General features: G+C 35.5%; 1 protein-coding gene across 2 annotated transcripts in view; it reads right to left on the minus strand.

Moving 5' to 3' along the window:
• Window positions 1-14,716, minus strand: part of ptn (pleiotrophin) — a 46,127-nt gene extending 31,411 nt beyond the window's left edge. Inside the window, exon 1 of one of the 2 annotated variants that reach the window (XM_067391372.1) lies at window positions 14,601-14,716. The gene's annotated coding sequence lies outside the window, so the exon portion shown is untranslated. Of the gene's footprint in view, window positions 1-4,077; window positions 4,224-14,600 lie in introns of those variants that run through there. The other variant, XM_067391371.1, reaches the window with a different exon arrangement.
• Between the last annotated feature and the right edge of the window lie 4,625 nt (window positions 14,717-19,341).

Below are 19,341 nucleotides of genomic sequence, written 5' to 3' on the forward strand. Positions count from 1 at the left end.
AGGGCTGTTATTCTCCGTCAGCCTCCTGCACCTTAGCGACCCAACGTATGAGAAAGCGGCCTCACACTGCTCGAATGAAAAGAGAGAATCGAACAGAAGAGAGAGAAATTCTACAACCCCCTCTGAACTTCTACCCAGCATGCTTTTGTGCGTGGATGTGTATATAACCACCAGTTCCCACACAGCCAACCAGACTCACAGGAGATTAATCTCCACTGACAACGTCGACTGATCCCAGAGCAGTTTCCCTATCTTTTTCATTAGTGCCTCACTATGTGCTGAACATAAAGATGTTCCGGGTTAAGCTCCATCAACTATGGAAGCTTGTTTCCGCCACTGAATAAAAAATAAAAAAGGTCATTGCTCACAATTCTGACTTTTTTTTCTCGCAATTACATGATATAAAGTCAGAATTGTGAGTTATAAAGTTGGAATTGCGAGATATTAAGTCAGAATTGCCAAATATAAAGTCAGAATTGCGAGTTATAAAGTCAGAATTGCCAAATATAAAGTCAGAATTGCGAGTTATAAAGTCAGAATTGCCAAATATAAAGTCAGAATTGCGAGATATAGTCAGAATTGCGAGTTATAAAGTCAGAATTGCGAGTTATAAAGTCAGAATTGCCAAATATAAAGTCAGAATTGCGAGTTATAAAGTCAGAATTGTCAAATATAAAGTCAGAATTGCGAGTTATAAAGTCAGAATTGCCAAATATAAAGTCAGAATTGCGAGTTATAAAGTCAGAATTGCGAGTTATAAAGTCAGAATTGCCAAATATAAAGTCAGAATTGCAAGTTATAAAGTCAGAATTGCGAGTTATAAAGTCAGGATTGCGAGATATAAAGTCAGGATTGCGAGATATAAAGTCAGAATTGCAAGTTATAAAGTCAGAATTGCAGGTTATAAAGTCAGAATTACGAGATATAAAGTCAGAATTGCGAGTTATAAAGTCAGAATTACGAGATATAAAAAAATATTTTATAATAAAAAATATTTTTTTTAAAGTGTTTTTTTCCCTCAGAAACTTCTGAGAAAAATTTTTATTTTAATATAAATTTATTTTATATAAAATTTATGTTTATTTATTAAACTCGGTGACAGAAACAAACTTCCATAATCACAGCATATTGTCATTACAAAATAAAATAATATTGACTAAAGACAGACGTTCACATCAAGAACGATAACCATAAAGATAACAATATTAGCGTTCACACAAACACACGATAACGCTTTCTTTATTATAAACACTTACTGCTCAAGCTCTTTAAAGCAGGACGGATTTTGATTGGCTGTCAATGTTTTTATTGTTAATCAGCTGGAAAAACATTCTAAAAGTGATTCCAATGATAATGTTCCTCTGTGTTAATATGATATAATTTCTAACATAAAAACAACAATGTTTTGGACTACTCACTCAATGGGATGGTTGGGCTTGGAAAGAGGATGTGAGGCAGTCCAGTCGTGGCTGAAGAGGAATAGACGCAAACTATCTTCAACTAGGCTTGAGATAGTCAGTGTTAGTTACACGGTGTTCAGCTGCAACACCTGTTACATCACTTGCCCTCCGCGACACCGCCCCCCACCTTCGTTTTGATTTTTTATAGTAGGCCTAATAATTTTTTTTTTAGTTCAGTTAGTTAATAAAAGTTCTCTGTTTAATATAAGTGAGTTTGTGCTGTTTTGTTGCTGTGTTTTTCATTAAGAATAATAATTGCCGCTAATTAGAAAGCGAAAGTAAAGTGCGCCGCATGGGCATTCATAAGCTTCTCTGTGAGTTATATCATGTCTGCTATCAGGCGAATATTTTATACACACTTTCAAAATAAACATTTTTCCACGACCCCCAGGCTAAGAACTGCTGCTCTAGACCATGCGTATTTTCCACTGAGTCGCATCTAGTGTTTAACAGGAAAAAAAAATCTCTGAACCGGTTCGTCTAGCACGTTTACACAGGTAAACAATGGAAAAGCAGAGCAGTGGAAAGGAAAAATGCGTTTTATGCGAACGGCCACATGAGTCATAACTTGCATTAAACTAGGCCTGAAAAAGAGAGACGGGCGTCTGGTGGCTGTTCAAATGAGCAGGACTCGTTCTGATAGGTTAACCGATAACTATGGCAACAGCAGCGGCGTTGAGGCCCGATGCTCAGAGCTCACAGGGTCGCACGGCACCCCGCTTATTCTCATTCCAGTCAGGAACGACCCACTTCACACACCACCCTGGGAAAAAAACGGCCTCTCTAAAACACACACACACACATGCCCTAAACGTGGAAGTCTGAATGTAGACGATACACCCACACGCACGAGGTGCTTTCAGAAGAAGGCAGTAGAAAACAGCACACGTAAGCTGCTGAGATTTCCAGAGAGGTTTTCACCTGTCACTGTGAGGAAGGGAGGAGCATGAGATGTATGTTGATAAGAAGGACGGTAAAACACTCTTCGTTTAGCTCCGTTCACTTGATCTCTCTCTCTCTCCTGTCGTCCCAGAGGGGATGTACAGACACAGATGTGGGCCGGACAGATAAAAGGTGGACCACAGCAAACCCGTTAAAATGCTTTTCTAAGGAAACTCTTTGAAGTTTAAACAGGAAATGCACGCTTTCCTGAATAACAATGTCATTTACATCATCCCATCCGAGATGTAAAGAAAAAACACGGAAAACTTTGAAAGGAGAATCTCATGGAACATGTCATATTTCACACCAAAATCAAGATATTATATTCTGCAATAAAAGAAAATAAATATTTCTAAGTTTCATTGAGTTTTTTTTTGCATTGACATTACTTTCAGATATTCCCAAATTAACATTGTGTATTTTTTATATTACATATTAAAAACAACACTTAATGTTTAATATTTCAATTTAAAAACGATAATACATTAAATAGAATCTAATGAAAATTAACATTCAGAATAACGATAAACTTAAATATAAAGAAAATGCCTTTATAGCATCAATTATATTTAATGGCGATTAAACATGTTTCCAAATAATCAAAAAATAGATCACATATATTAAAATCAATATATATAAATCAATAAAATTGGAATATAAAACATTAATAGTTTTTTTACTGTAATACAAAAATGCATTTTGTGCATCAACATTTTTTTTGAATTATAACATTATTTCCAAATAATCTGTTATTATTTTTATGTAAAAAGTATGTTATATATTATAAACAATATATAATATTTCAAATTAAAAATGAAATTAAAATATAAAACATTAATACAGTTTTTACTGTAATACAAAATATACAATAATTAAAATCTAATTAGAATCAACATTCAGAATAAGAATAAACTTTAATTTATTAAACATTTATTTTCTTAATGCAAAATATAAACTTCTTTTGGTTTTGAGACGAAATGTCACCTGAGATTTAATTCGATTTAAATTTATTTATACATTATGTATGTTTGAAAATGTATTTTTCAATGTTTCTTAATAGAATTTAGTCAGTATTTTGTTATGAGATGAGTCAAATTAATGTTCATATGACAGAGATATACAGGTATAATAAAATATGTTACAGCATGTGCTTAATTAACGTCATGTATTCAGTTAAGCTAATTACAGCTTGTGCTTTTAATGATTACAGCCAAAATAAGTTTTGTATGTCCATCCATATTCAGCCGATAACTTTTAGTCATTCTCTCCACGGAAGCACTTCGACTTGCATTATTTTTTTATTCTGCCAACCAGAGAGGTCACAAACACCTCCTGACCTCAGTATTCCCGACACAGGGAGAGATTTCTCGCGGTTTAAACCCTGACAGCAGACTGACGCCGTTAAGTCGCGTGTCACACCGGCGCTGAGCGCACGAAGGCCTCAAACGGCAGAAAAACAGCAGTTATCTCAGCCTTTCATCCTCCGGCGTACTTCAGAAATAACGAGAGAGCGAGAGAGAGACGCTGGATCTGAGGTGGCATTTGCTCGAGCGTGAAGCTTTTTTAAAAGAAAAATCTCTTCCTGAGACCTTGTTTTGCTTTAAATGAGTGTAAAAGTCATGAATTCGCATTACAGCAGCCCGGAGTTTTAAGACGGAGGTTTAAAGTTACGTACCTGTAGTCTGAGGAATAGTTTGGTGTTTCTGTTCTTAATTCCACCTTTTTCCCCTCTTTGCTTTTCTTTTTAGCCTCCTCTCTCTCTTTATCTTTCTATTTCCACCAGAGCCGTGCTAATGGTATCTGTGAGAGCGACAGACTGAATGCATGTGTGTGTGTGTGTGTGGAGGGAGGGATTGTTTGTGTATTTGCTGCGAGCTGAAAGCCCAAATGACTCGTGATCACACACTCATTAATACAAGGTCATTCCAGGGACGAGAAGAGAGAGAGAGCTAAAGAAAGCAACCGCTGTCTGTCCGTCAGTCAGAGAGAAAGAAAGGATAAAAGTATGAAAGGAAGACAGAATATATTCTCTGTCTGGTGCGTGAAATTAAACTCCACGGTGAACTCCACTCAATGAAGTTTCCCTCGACACACTACGGTAAAGTGATACTGAGGTAATGAGAAGCGGTAATGTGCGAGACCATCCATAAAACAGAATTTAGCCTCGACTTTCTGACCGTACGTCGTCGCTGTGCTAAGAAGATTGTCTGGTGTAAATGCGTTTATTTCCACGCTGCAAGCAGTGCACATACTGACAATCAGCTTTACTCTGGTACAAATAAATAAATTCTTGTGTCTGAAAACAGGCCAACAGCAACACACCAGAAAACCCAAACACCTGCCAACAGCCCATGTACACAGCCTCAAATCCATCAGCACACATGCTTTATACAGTGATTTTATGGTAGAAATCGAGCTAATTCTAACAACAACAACACAAAGGTTGTAAATGAGAAAGTTACTGATGTCTTCCAGCAGTTTTCACCCTGTAAAGACTGACATATTAAATAATAGCATGAAATATAGCTGCGCTTTGAGGAAGTACATGCATAAAAAGTTTTATTTAGCAAGTCTGTAACCATCTCGATCATAGATGGAAAAGACCATTTACAGCAAATGCAGGCAATTTACCATAGGAAATATATAGTTTTTAAAGCTTTTTAACAGTTATCATGGTTGAGCCAAAAACCTAGGACTAGTTCACCAAAGTTGGTTTTTGAAATAATCTCCAATATTTAACGAACGATTTGATGGACAGCAGTGGTCCTAGAGGCAAAGTTGCTCAGAATGAGGAGTTTTACCATGGGGAACAAATGTCGTGGGTGTAAAAACACAAAGGCATCACCAGATGGCTGATTTCTTTTGAAACATTCCCAGCGAGTTTCGTTCTGATTGGCCTACGGTAACGGTTACGGCAGCTGCTCAAACTTCATTGGCCAATGGCGGACATGTTTTTTGAAATACGTCAATGTCCTCATAGACAGTTGTGGCACCTCAGATGAAGACACAGCATGCCAATTTTCAAGTCAATCGGATTAATGGTGAAGTAGTTATAACAATTTTCATGTTTTTTTTCCTGTTATAGCGCCACTAAGTGGCCAGTTGCCATGCCCTTTTTCACACAACCACAGATTGAGCTCTTACATAAGTATACCAAGTTTGGTGAAAATCTCTTATTCCGCTCACAAGTAATTGCCATTTTATAAAAGGGGCTCCGCCCACTTTGAACATTTCCGCAGCCTTCAGGGACCGTGAATCGAAATTTGAACTTTTTTTTGATAATTATTGACAATCAGACTCCAGAGAATCTTGCTGCACTGGTTTGTTTCCTAGGACTAGTTCACAAAAGTACACTGTAAAAAAATCAAAAGTTGAGAAAACTAAAAAGTTTAAGGCTACAAACTTCAGCAGATTTGAGTTTTCTCAACTTTTTGAATAAAATGAATACAGGTGCCCTAGAATCAGAATTTGAATTTACCGCGGCATAGTTGAATAACAAGAGTTCAGTACATGGAAAAGACATACATTGAGTTTAAAACTCCATTGTTTCCTCCTTCTTATGTAAATCTCATTTGTTTAAAAGACTTCCGGAAAACACTCGGATCTCAACATAACACCCACTGTTACGTAACAGTCGGGATCATTAATATGTATGACCCCAATATTTGCATAATGCCAGCCCATTTGATGCATTATACAAGGAAAGGCAGTATTAACGTCTGGATCTGTGCACAGCTGAATCATCAGACTAGGTAAGCAAGCAAGAACAACAGCGAAAAATGGCAGATGGAGCAATAATAACTGACATGATCCATGATATCATGATATTTTTTGTGATATTTGTAAATTGTCTTTCTAAATGTTTCGTTAGCATGTTGCTTATATACTGTTAAATGTGGTTAAAGTTACCATCGTTTCTTACTGTATTCACGGAGACGAGAGTCATTGCTATTTTCATTTTTAAACACGTGCAGTCTGTATAATTCATAAACACAACTTTATAAATCTCTCCAACAGTGTATAATGTTAGCTTTAGCCACAGAGCATAACCTCAAACTCACACAAAATCAAACGTAACCATCTAAATAAATACTTTACTCACATAATTCGAAGCATGCATACAGCATGCATGATGAACATCTTGTAAAGATCCACTTGAGGGTTATATTAGCTGTGTAAACTTTGTTTATGCGATGTATATATAGTCGAGAGCTCGTGGGGCAGAGGGAGCACATCTCTTAAAAGGGGCCGTGCTGAAAAAAATCAGTGCATAGTTAATGATGCCCCAAAATAGGCAGTTAAAAAAATTTATTAAAAAAAAATCTATAGGGTATTTTGAGCTGAAACTTCACAGACACATTCAGGGGACACCTTAGACTTATATTACATCTTGTAAAAAAACAATCTAGGGCACCTTTAAACTTTTAAGTTTTCTCAACTTTTGATTTTTTACAGTGTAGGTTTTTCAAAAAATCCAAAATAATCGTAAATTACGACAACATAAGACACTTGAGCCTAGACCTAACGATTCAGGACTTATGAGTCATATTGTACTTTTGACTGCTGTAGTGCCCCCGCCAGGCCAACCTGGGCAAGCCTTGGTGACGTTGTAGACAGTGTGAGTACTACCAGCCCTCAAAGTTTCAATTCTCTACGACTTACAGTTTGGTCTGCCCGATCACTTTTAGGGGAGAATGCTGATTCTTGGAAATTTAACAATTATAGAGTTTCAGCACTACATGCTTGAACCTCTAAAAATCAAATTTTTGGAAATGGAACAGTTGAGTTTAACATTTTTTGTTGAGTATCATTTTTGATACTTCAATCTTTTATGGCTCATATAGTATAATACAGTGAGAATATGTGGGGGGGGGGGGGGGGCAGTTTAATTTAATTCAGAGATTCAAAAAAATGCAATTTGCTGCAGTTGCTGATATTTACAGACAAAAAGTAAGATGAAATTCTGATGCTGGGTTGTTTTTAACCCAGCATTTAGTGTAGAAGACTGTGTGCAACAGGTTTTATTAACATTTTTGATCGATTAAGAGGCTTTTATTTGTGTATCAAATTTGATATAATAGGCTATATAGTGTTTGTGCCAAACACTATAAAGATGTAACAAATCTTTTAATATAAACAAAACCCATAAGCCCGAGACATATTGTATACGCAAGCACACAGATGTTAATGTTTAGCCAACACCATGTGAACACAGAGCTAGTCTTGTTGCCATTGAATTAGTTAGCTAATTAGACTCCAGCTGTAAAGGTTAAGACACAAAAAATATTGCTATCAGCCGAGAAATTCCCTAACCTCAATGAAAGGATCGCAGAAGGAAACTCTAAACAAAACATCTGTAATAAACTCATCAGTCCAGCTGGAAAATCCATCTGTGATCCCACCAAGAGAAAAGATTCTCTCTCTCTCACAAACACAAACACAAACACACACAAAACACAAACACAAATACACACACACACACACACACACACACACACACACACACACACACACACACACACACACACACACACACACACACACACACACACACACACACACACACACAGTGTTAGAAGACAATCTCTTCAATATGAAATATTAATACAGCCGGTCAGAGACAGAGACGCTCTCAACACCTGCAGTAACACGTCTCTTCTTCCTTCTCTCATTTCCTGTTCATGAATATTACACATTCATCTGCATCCCTCCATCTCCCTTTCTTTCCATCTTTCTCTAAGTGTGTTCCCTTTTTTCCGAGGAAACCCCAGAGTGCATGAGGTCGCGTCACGCAAACCTCTGATCTGAATACGGTCTCTGTTATTTACCAGGAACCCGTCCATCCGTCCCTCAGCGGCCCTTTGAGTGTCTGATGAAACAAAATGAAATCTTGAATTCATGATGCTACGTCAATACTATACTAACACTTTCTCTCTCAGCACACATTAACTTTAGCGATGATGACGCACATCTATTTCTGGAGATATTTTATTTGGCTTTAGCATCAGACTTTGAGTATACCAGTTAATATATCAAAAGTACAGTTTCAGGGCACAAATATGGAAATGTATTATATATAGTAATATGTATATATATATATATATAATATATTTAGCACCCAAAAAAATGTATTTCAAATACATTTTAGTATATTTTTTCACTAGGGTATTCTTTAGCTGTATTTGTGTCAGATTCTTATGTTTATGAAATACTTATGAGTCAATGCAAAAGGATGAAAAGAAAAATACTGTAATAATATATATATATAAATAAAAGTGATTTTCAAAGAAATCTAATCTTTGGTTTCATATGTTTTTGAAAATAATTTCCAAACAGGGTTGTTGTCATTAACTAAAACTAAAACCATTAAAAAAACTTAAATTAAAATTAGAAATGTTGCCTTGGCAATAAACTATTTATAAGTTGAAGCACTAAAATTAATTAAACTGTAAATAAATAAAAAATAAAACTAACTAAAGATGAAATAAAATATTAGCGATATTTTGAAGAAAAAAAAAAGTAAAATGACAACACCAAATAATGAAGTGACTAAAAATTAAACAAATTAACATTAAAATATAAAAAAGCATGAATATAAAAATAAAACCAAATTTAAATTATTAATAAAACTAAAATAAAAATGGTTTTCTACAAAAAGTCTCATTTAATGACTCAGAAAGTGCAAATATAATATGTTGATCTTATAACTTGAATACAAGTGAATGTTTAAAACTTCTTTAAAAACTTTTTTCAAAGATTTCAAAAATCCAACATTCTGGTATTTTTATGAAATACTAATTACTGTAATTGATGATCGAGAGGTATTTTTTTTTTTTTTAAATATGTTAATAGATACAAAAAAAAAAAAAAGTCACATTGCTGACTTATGTACAACCATACACAGTTGACCCATAGTGCAACACACACGCAGCACCAATAAGCCACTTGAGGCCATGTGGTTATGGTAATAGTAGTGTAGTAATGAACAGCCTCAAGTGGCTTAACAGCAATAAACAACAACAATGTTTTAAGTTAAAAATCTAGAATTTTGAAGGATGGATAGATAGACGGACAGACAGATAGATAGATAGATAGATAGATAGATAGATAGATAGATAGATAGATAGATAGATAGATAGATAGATAGATAGATAGATAGATAGATAGATAGATAGATAGATAGATAGATAGATAGATAGATAGATAGATAGATAGATAGATAGATAGATAGATACCTTATCGTCATTTCATAACTTCAAATGTGACTAACCAAATCAGAAATTACAGTTTGAACTGTGTTTTGTAAAACTTAATCTACTGTCTTTCCTTCTCTCATGTATTTATAAGAGTTTGTCTTTTTGAGTTCAACATCTCATTATTGTCGTACACAAGCGTTTCAGAGCTCAGAAAACATGAGCTGATAGATTTGCATAATTCAAAACAATGGTTGTAACGATAAATTGCTTCATTTTCTCCCTGTCTGAGGTAATTTGCTTTTCATTGTGAACATGTATCAGTATACCTGGTTCATCACGCTGAGGGGCGTTCATCCGTTCTTACAAAGAGCTAAGGAAACGACTCAACAATCAAATTAAATTCCAAGCCAAACACACACACACACTTACACACTGCTTGATTTCTCTTGTTGTTAAAACTAAGTTGGATAATGAAAGGAAGGGTAAAACCTTTCACAGTGACATTTAGTCCAAAAATCATTCTCCAAACTTTGAATCTTCATCCAGCCAAAAACAATCTGCAGGCCATCAAGCATGAATGTGATGGCAGATTTGGAATAATTGGAACATTGGAAAGAAGTGTGTGTGTGTGTGTGTGTGTGTGTGTGTGTGTGTGTGTGTGTGTGTGTGTGTGTGTGTGTGTGTGTGTGTGGTGATTGAAAACCCCTCCAAGCGGTTCAAATATTAAAACCACAAGGCGGCTGTTGCTTTGCATATTTCACTGCATGTGCTCAAAAATCTGCTGTTTTCCACTGATCCAGAAAAACCAAGTCAAACTGAGAGTTTAAAACGCTCTGTAGAAACACACACACACACACACAGCTCCGTCCCATAAACTGCATCACTGACATGCTGTTGATTTTCAAAGACAATAATTTTGAGCAAAAACAATAGTGCTTCTATAATAGAAGTCAATGGGGAACGTTGCCAGAGGGTGTGAAAGAACCAGAAGTGTGAAGCTCGTATTTTTGTTAAAGCACTTCCATGAATTATTCAATATAAACTTGTCTAAATCATCCTTTTGAGGTGGGACTTGTGTTCTAGGTAGGTTTGCTGATGTAATTCCTGTGTTTAGAGTTTGACCCATGTAAACTGTGTTTTACTGTTAGTTGCGTTGTAGTAGTGTTGTTTCTTTGTGGTATCTTGGCACGAATCATGTTAAAGTTCACACACACACACACACACACACACACACACTTATAGCATTTTGAATTTTTTACAGGTAAAATTAAATTTTTCCATTCTAAGTGTTTGTTTATTACATTCTGAGGGATGCATCGAAAAATTTATTTTGTCACAGATTCTGCCTATGGATCTTGGCTTAAAACAAACCCTGAGTCGTCCATTTGGTCTGAATCATTCATTGAACTGATTCATTCAGTAACGAATCAGTTCTGCCATGGTTTCATTGGGAAATTCATTGACAAAATAATGTAAAAACAGACAATATTGTGTCTCAAAATCAAAATGACATTTGCAATTGTTTTGCTGTTTGGGCAAAACCGCACTTTTGCTTGTGATATTGCAAAGGAGAAAAATGGCCCTGTATATCTTGAATTAATAAATAGGCTCTTGCTGTCAAAGGTCCTGCGTGCAATCAAACTCAATGGTATTTTGGCACAAATTCATGACAAATTTGGAACAAAACTACACAAAGAAGAACAACATGCAGACGACATTAAACACAGGCTTACTGTTTAATTCTGGGTCTTGAAGCAAAACCGCTGGTATTTACATCTGAAACTGTACCAGTATGTTGACGTGAGGAGGAAAGAGACGTCTGGACCAGATCCTAATATCCCATTACTGAGCGAAGCAGCGTGTTTCCCGTGATCTCAGTATGAAATGTTATTAAACAGAGCTGGATTACACAGCAGACGAGGGTAATCTCTAATCTAACCTCAGCACTGCCCACATAATCCTGTATAATCTGCCGGGATTACAGACAATAAAAACTTAAATCTCTTTAAACACTACTTTAAACTTTGAGCACACTTCTCAGAGCTCGTTATGAATCGCATGCATTATTAATCAGAATATATTAGCTCTTATAAATTTAAATACTTAGATGCACACGGATTGTGCATTAATTTCCATGGCAACCCACAGCCTGACATTCGAACTCAATAACATGATCTTTCCTCCCAAATGAGTTCCTTAATGAGGAGGAGGAGGATTTCATTTAATCCGGTTATATATTAGCAAAGTCAACATAAAGTTGCTCTTTTATTTAATTAAAGCCGTAAAAATATTATTGCTAGAGAATGTTCTAGACTCTCTATTATCAGATTACTTACGCATTTGAAGACTTTTAAAGAGATAAACTTAGAGATGCACGCAATTACAAAGCAAACACATGATGTTAAACATGCATGATATGAGGAATCCCACACAAATGTGAGGTATGTTGGGTTCATTTCGATGCTTTTTGTCAAATGCATTGATTGAGAAATGTGCTATTAAATGAAGGTTTAATGCGATGACATTCTGGTGCTGCTGTATCTAGTAATATATCTACAAACATGCATTATCATTTACTCATGTGAGAGATGACGGATGTTTTTAGCATGACAATCTGTAAAATCAAAGTCATGGATTCAATGAGAGGCAGATGAGGAAAAGCTGCATCATGAACTCAATAAAGTGCAACCTTCACTAGCCACAAACCAACCACCAACACGAGCCAAACCATTAACCTGCACATACATCACTGCTTATCACGATCAAACGCAGCGGTCTGCCATGTATTGAGCCAGATGCCGGATCAATGAGTGCTTACTGGACAAGGTTTTCCCTTTAAACACCTTCCGTTCCTCATTCACTCATATATTACGGAGAGAATCGCAGGGATGAGTTGCTTCCTGTCAAATCTATTAAGATGAATAAAGACACATTACTCACGACAGCCCGAGGAGGATATTAACTAACACTTCTTACTCGGTTTCTAATCTCCTAAATAATAAAACCATGTTGCATCATGTGGGAAAGTGGATTATAAACACTCATCATTTTATAATCACTGCTTTTTAAAAACTGCTACATATTTACTAAAAAATAATCTGTGTCATATGATGTTTCTCTTCCCAGTACCAACAAGTATTGGAAAATAATACTACAAACTGTTTCAGGTTCGAGGAAAGTGTCAGTAAAAGGGTTAATCCAAGAAAACTGTCAAGAAATGGGTCATATTTCACACCAAAAGAATTTTTATTATATATTATATATATATATATATATATATATATATATATATATATATATATATATAAAAATAGAATAAAAAATAAAAAATATATATTCTGTATATATATATATATATATATATATATATATAGAGAGAGAGAGAGAGAGAGAGAGAATATATTTAAATGGTATATTTAATATTTATAATTAGCATTTATAATAATTTGAAATATAAATTATTATTTTAAATTGTATAAATATTAAATATATAATTTTAATATATTCAGTATAATTACTATAAATCATACAAATATATATATGGTATTTTTAAATGGTAAATTTTTGTGAATGTTATGCATTTAACTAAAATATTTTTTTCTACTTTTGTGTGTTTAATAATAATGAGAATGTGTGTGTGTGTGTGTGTGTGTGTGTGTGTGTGTGTGTGTGTGTGTGTGTGTGTGTGTGTGTGTGTGTGTGTGTGTGTGTGTGTTTGGGGGTGCTTAATTTATAATGTGAAATAATAGACTTCATTTTCTTTATGTATTTTTCTTTTCTTTTTTTTTTTAGAGGTGAAACATTTCCTAAAGAGATTCAGCCAATATCTTAAATGACTTGCCTAGAGGAGTAAATAGGTTTGGGGAGTTTTTAAATCACTCGGTTTAAGATGAGAGATGAATTTGATCTTCAGAGAGAATGAGTTTGGTCTACAGAGAGAGATATGAGACATTTGTGTAACTTTAATAAAGTTCCTATGGCCCACTGCTCCGTGCTGCACACTGTAATTGCTAGATGAGGCATTCCTGCTTTGCATCCCAGCGGATCGTGTCTATATCAACCCACGCATGGAGAAACGGCGGCCGTCTGGTTACCTGAGCAACGAATTTCCGCCGTCCCTCCATTCATCACCATACACTGCAGTGTGATCCTCAAACACACACCGTTTACCCAGCGATCTTCACACCAGACAAAAACACATTCTGGAACTCTCTGTTCTCGTGTGCAGATTGCCACTGGTTGAACAGAAAAGATTAACATGCCCCTCAAACTGCATTCTGGGTGCTTACCTTGACTCCAGCAAGCAGATTTAGTGTAGTGTAACTCTGAAAGTCACACTCAAATGAAAAAAAAAAGTTTTATCATACACAATTTGCCAAAAGTTTAGAATAATTAAATTTTTGAATGCTTTTGAAAGTCTCTTCTGCTCTCCAAGGCTGCATTTATTTGATCAAAAATATAGTAAAAATAGTGAAATATTTTTACAATTTAAAATAACTGTTTTCTATGTGAATATATAGTAAAGTGTAATTTATTCCTGTGCTCAAAGCTGAATTTTCAGCATCATTACTCCAGTCTTCACTGTCACATGATCCTTCAGAAATCATTCTAATATGATGATTTGCTGCTCAAGAAACATTTATGATTATTATCAATGTTGAAAATGCCATGTATTCCTCTGCACTATTAATGATCATGTGGTTTGTTAAAGAGGGGCGTGTTATTATTTTTCTAAGAGATGAGTCAAATGATTTTCACTTGAAAAAAAAAAAAATCTTACGTTGAGGAGGGACCCGAGCCATATCTACAGAGACATGTACAAACCCTTTTCACTGGAGCCTGTAAGCAATTTGCTTCAGAAAAAGTGATTTTTGCAGTTGTGTTTGATGCTGCCAGAGGCACAGAAATCGCTTAGAGCAGCTTTAGGTATAATTGCACATGTACGTGTTTGTGCACGCGTGTTTTTGTGTCCGTTTTGATGTTGAAATTCATCACTCTGTACCTGATTGTGTTTGTGTGCCCCGTCTTCAGAATGACAGCTCAACAGTACCAGCTGACTACTGCAGATCTGGAACCCAATCTCCATGTGCTCCCTGGGATCCTGTTCATTTCTCCATCCTGCCAGCAAAGAACATGCGTTTCTCTCTATTGCCTGGGAAGAAAAAAACAAAAAACAATTTGAGACATTTCTAGGTACGAATTAATCTCCTGAACACAACCTGCAAAAGTGGTGAGCTATTCGACTCAATTGCACTGCTGTCATCGTTTTCTGAATTGATGTTACACCTTTAAAAGCGAGATTCTGGAGCTTTATATGCTGTTGAATGTAACGGAGGCTTTTGAATGAGACTTTTTTCAAAAGCCTAGCGACAAATCTAACAACTTCTGTGACACCCACTGATCTATATTTATATTGAAGGATTAGTCCACTTTTAAATAAACTTTTCCTGATAATTTACTCACCCCCAAGTCAACATTCCAGGATTTTTTTTCATATAGTGGACTTCAATGGGCACCAAATAGTTGAAGGTCAAAATTAGTTTCACTGTTTAGTTTCTCTAAATAAGACCATTATTTCTCGTCTGGGATCGTGTAGAACAATTTGAAGCTGCAGTGAAACTAATTTTGACCTTCAACTGTTTGGTGCCCATTGAAGTCCACTATATGGAGAAAAATCCTGGAATGTTTTCATCAAAAACTTTAATTTCTTTTCGACTGACTGAAGAAAGAAAGACATGGACATCTTGGATGACATGGGGGTGAGTAAATTATCAGGAAAAGTTTATTTAAAAGTGGACTAATCCTTTAATATAGATCAGTGGATTTGCCAGTAAGACGTCATCTAGAAACATTTAGCGACCAGTTTTAGCTACTTTCAGCTGAAAGCAATTGGCAACACCACGCCCGACTCCCATGCCAGTGGACCCGGGTTTGAGTTCCACTTAGAGTGGGCGGTTTGAACAGGAGGGGTTACAAACACTGGCCATCTCATGGAATGGTCCTCTATCCCTGAAGCCAAATTCATTGATGTTGCTGATGGATTTAATTGCTGTCAAGGAGAAACAATTGAGGAATTGAAGAAATCTCACCTGACAATATATTTTCTACTAACAAAAATATGTTCTAAGAATGTTTTGCTAACGTTCTCATTCAAAATGTCCAGTTTATGTTTTAAAAACCTTTTCTTGGTTATGCAAATGTTAATGGAACATTCCATTTTATTATTCTTCAAACATTACTGGAATGTTACTTTTGAATGTTCTCTGAATATTCTAAAACAAGTAGTAACATTTAAAAAATTGGAAAAGTTCCATGAATTATGTATAGATGTTTTGCGCTAATGTTTTGAGAACATTATTGAAGACCAGATAACTTTATTTTAATGTTACTGGAATAATTTTTCCACAATATTAGTGAGAATGTTTCCTGTTAGCTGGGATATAGTACATGACCAGAATTAGATATGAATCTGTGCTTATTTTAAAGCATTCCAGTACCCACAACAACCTGGACAGATGCACCTGCATATCAAGAGCCCTTTCCAGGAAACTTTGTGTCTTTGCCCTTGGCATTGATGGTCTGTTTGTCTACATGTCCCACTGTTCGCAACAGAGATGAGACATCAGCTGAAAAGGTGACTGGCACTTTGTAAGCAGCTCTGGTCCATCTAGTGAAATTGTGCATTTAATCCAATTTCTGCGGAGGTCTGAATTCATGTGTGAAAGCTGAAATGAGATGCACCCATTACACATACATCAAGGTCCGCCGATAAACATGGAAAGCATGCAAAAACAGCCTTTTGACAAGGTGCAATTAATATATGGGAATATTTTTCTTTTATGTTCTATCAAAGATTACATTTGGATAAGACATTTTGTTTAGTTTTTCAAAGGGCCACTGAATGTCAGCATATGCTTTGTCACTAACAAATGAATTATTGTCAATATTTACTCACCATTATGTAATTTCAATCCCATAATAACAATAAATAATGATGTATTATTTATAAAGTACATTTCCCAAGCTCAAGGTCGCTGTAAAGAGTAGCAATAATATAGACACATAATACAAAACAAGACAAAGGGTAATAATAAAAAAAACAGAAAACTAATGAAAAGTTGGATGAAAATACTGTGAGAAGCTGAGAATTGATGGAGAAATGATGATGATGTTAAGAAGATTCAATGGAAGTGAGTTCCATAATTGTGGAGATTTACTTTTTTTCTATTAAAAAACATAAAATAATCTTTATGGATTTTGAACCAAATAATGAGGATCAGATGATAATTTCTGGACAATCTACTCCTTTAACAAAGAAGAATCAAGGTGGAAAAAACATCCTTTTAATGCTAAATGAAATTCCATGTGCTCCCTAAAGCATCCCAGATCAGTTTACCTGTGACTGAAAGCTCTTCCAGTGCTTGGCTGAGTTCGGACAGAGATTTTGTCAATTCTGATGTAAGGACTGTTTGAGAGAAAGAGAGAGAGTGTGTGTAAAAGAGAAGAGGAAAACTGACATGGATAATATTGGTGAACAAACAATGTAGAGTCCTTGATGCAGCGTTGCGTCCCACATGGATCGAGCGCTGCAGACAGTGCAGGAGAGCCCTGGGAGATGAGCGCACATATCAGAATGCAGACAGAAACACCTGGGCCCCACAAATATCACAGCTCCTGCCTCCTATCTGTCTTTTATTCTTGCTTATGTCTCTCTAAATCTCTTTTTTTTTTCCCTGTGCATTTATTAATGGAAAAGTTCACAGAAAAAAAGAAAATTACGTAATTATTTACTCACCCTCATGTCGTTCCAAACCTGTGTGCTGTTATGTTTTCCTGTGGGACACAAAAGGAGGAATTTTTGCTTGGTTATTTCAGGTCAAAGTCTCTTTAAAATCCAAAAAGGATGACAAAGCACCGCTGAACTTGTGCTGTATATCGTAAAACAACATGATTTAGACGAGTAAATGAGGACAGTTTGTTTTTTTAAATGAGAACTATCCTTTTAATTATACGACAGTGCTCAAACGGCAGCTGCAGGACCCCACTGTGATTAATAAATGCCATGCAAAGAACTGCACTATGTAGCTGTAGGACTCTTAGTCACCATATGCTGGAGAAAAAACAGCTAATGAAATAAAAGGAAACACACAAATGAATGCAAACTTCTTTTTGCATGCCATCAGGAAAGTGTGCAGTTGTTTGGGAAACACTTTTTTGATTTTCTTTTAAAGAAAATTTAAAGTGAAATGCCCAGTAATGTCATAAATTCAAATTACATGGATGCATATTGCCATCTAGTGACAATTTTATGCAACTCAGATTTTTTTCTCCTACTCTGTGGTCACTGCGGCCCCTGCTGACCGAAATGAAGTCTGCCATCATTTACTCACCCTCGGGATGTTTATCTAGTTGTATCATAGTTTATGAATTACTAAATATTGGTGCACTGTGCTATTAAACTTAGTTTAAATGTACTCAATCAATGTGAGAAACGTCAATAGTCATTTTCACAGGTTTCTACCAAAATAAATGTGAAATTTTCAGAATGTTGTATTAGTATTTAATTATTGCTCCTGATTTTTCTTAGCTAAAAATTTTCCTATAAAATGAACCACTTACTATATTTCAGATTAGTAATTTAACATTTGGCTGATCAGATGTAGGTCAACAATTTGGAAGCATTTGGAAATTCTTTTGAAAGAAGTCTCTTCTGCTCACCAAAGCTGCATCATCAGAAATACAGTAAAAATAATATTGTGAAATATTACAATTTAAAACAACTGTCAACAGAAATTGAGTGATTTCTTGTTGACAGCGAGGAAATCAATCCAACTTCTATTTACAAATTAAACTGCTGTTTACTGGATAAAAACCAGATGCGATTATGATGAGACTACATCACTTTATAAAAATCTTGCCTTAAAATACCCCTACAGTGAAAATCTAGTTTTTAATGTTGTTTATATGTCTATGTGGTGTTTTTAATATGCTTTAAGACAAACCATGTGCAAATTCAAATGTCAATACCATTGCGGAGTATTTTCTCTTTAAAACTGCAGTAGAAAAAAAGACAGTGGCTGGGTCTGGAAACTGGATAATGCTGCCTTCAGAGGACACATTTCAAGATAGGAATGCATCAAGGCACGTCCAAATCGAAAGTTAGTTTCACTTCCTGTTTCCTGAGATACCTTCATCTGATCGATTTTTGAAGGCAGCATAGATGCATCCTTCACCCCCTTTGATATCCCACAATCCTGTGCGTTCCATTCTGTGACAATTGAGCTACAAAAATAAAGACGGCGTCCAAAAGTTGCGTTTGCTGGTCATTTTGTGTGTAAATGTATGTTTTTTACTAACATTTCCCACTTTTGATGTAATTTCTAGCAAGAAATTACTACATTAGTAATTAAATATTTGTTTAGTTCTCACCAAAAGCGTGCGCTATTTTGCTGTAGATCATTAAACTGTTACGCTACCTCAGAAGCCTGTCTGAAATCAGTTTGGTGAGGTGCCTTCATGCACAAACGTGTTTCCGGATGCAGCCAGTCTAAAAAAATCTCGTTTGAAATCGCTGGTGTTTGTGACGTCACAGACTACCTTGTAACCAATCTTGTTAACGTGTCTGCGGGCTTTAGCATATCATTAACAGCGAACTAGCAGGGGAGTCTCGAGAGAAACCAGGTTATCCCGGTATATTTTTCAGTTGATATCAAAAATCGTGTAGATTTAGCAATATGGCGGGT

The sequence above is a fragment of the Chanodichthys erythropterus genome, chromosome 8, assembly GCF_024489055.1.
Source record: "Chanodichthys erythropterus isolate Z2021 chromosome 8, ASM2448905v1, whole genome shotgun sequence".
Lineage (NCBI taxonomy): Eukaryota > Metazoa > Chordata > Actinopteri > Cypriniformes > Xenocyprididae > Chanodichthys > Chanodichthys erythropterus.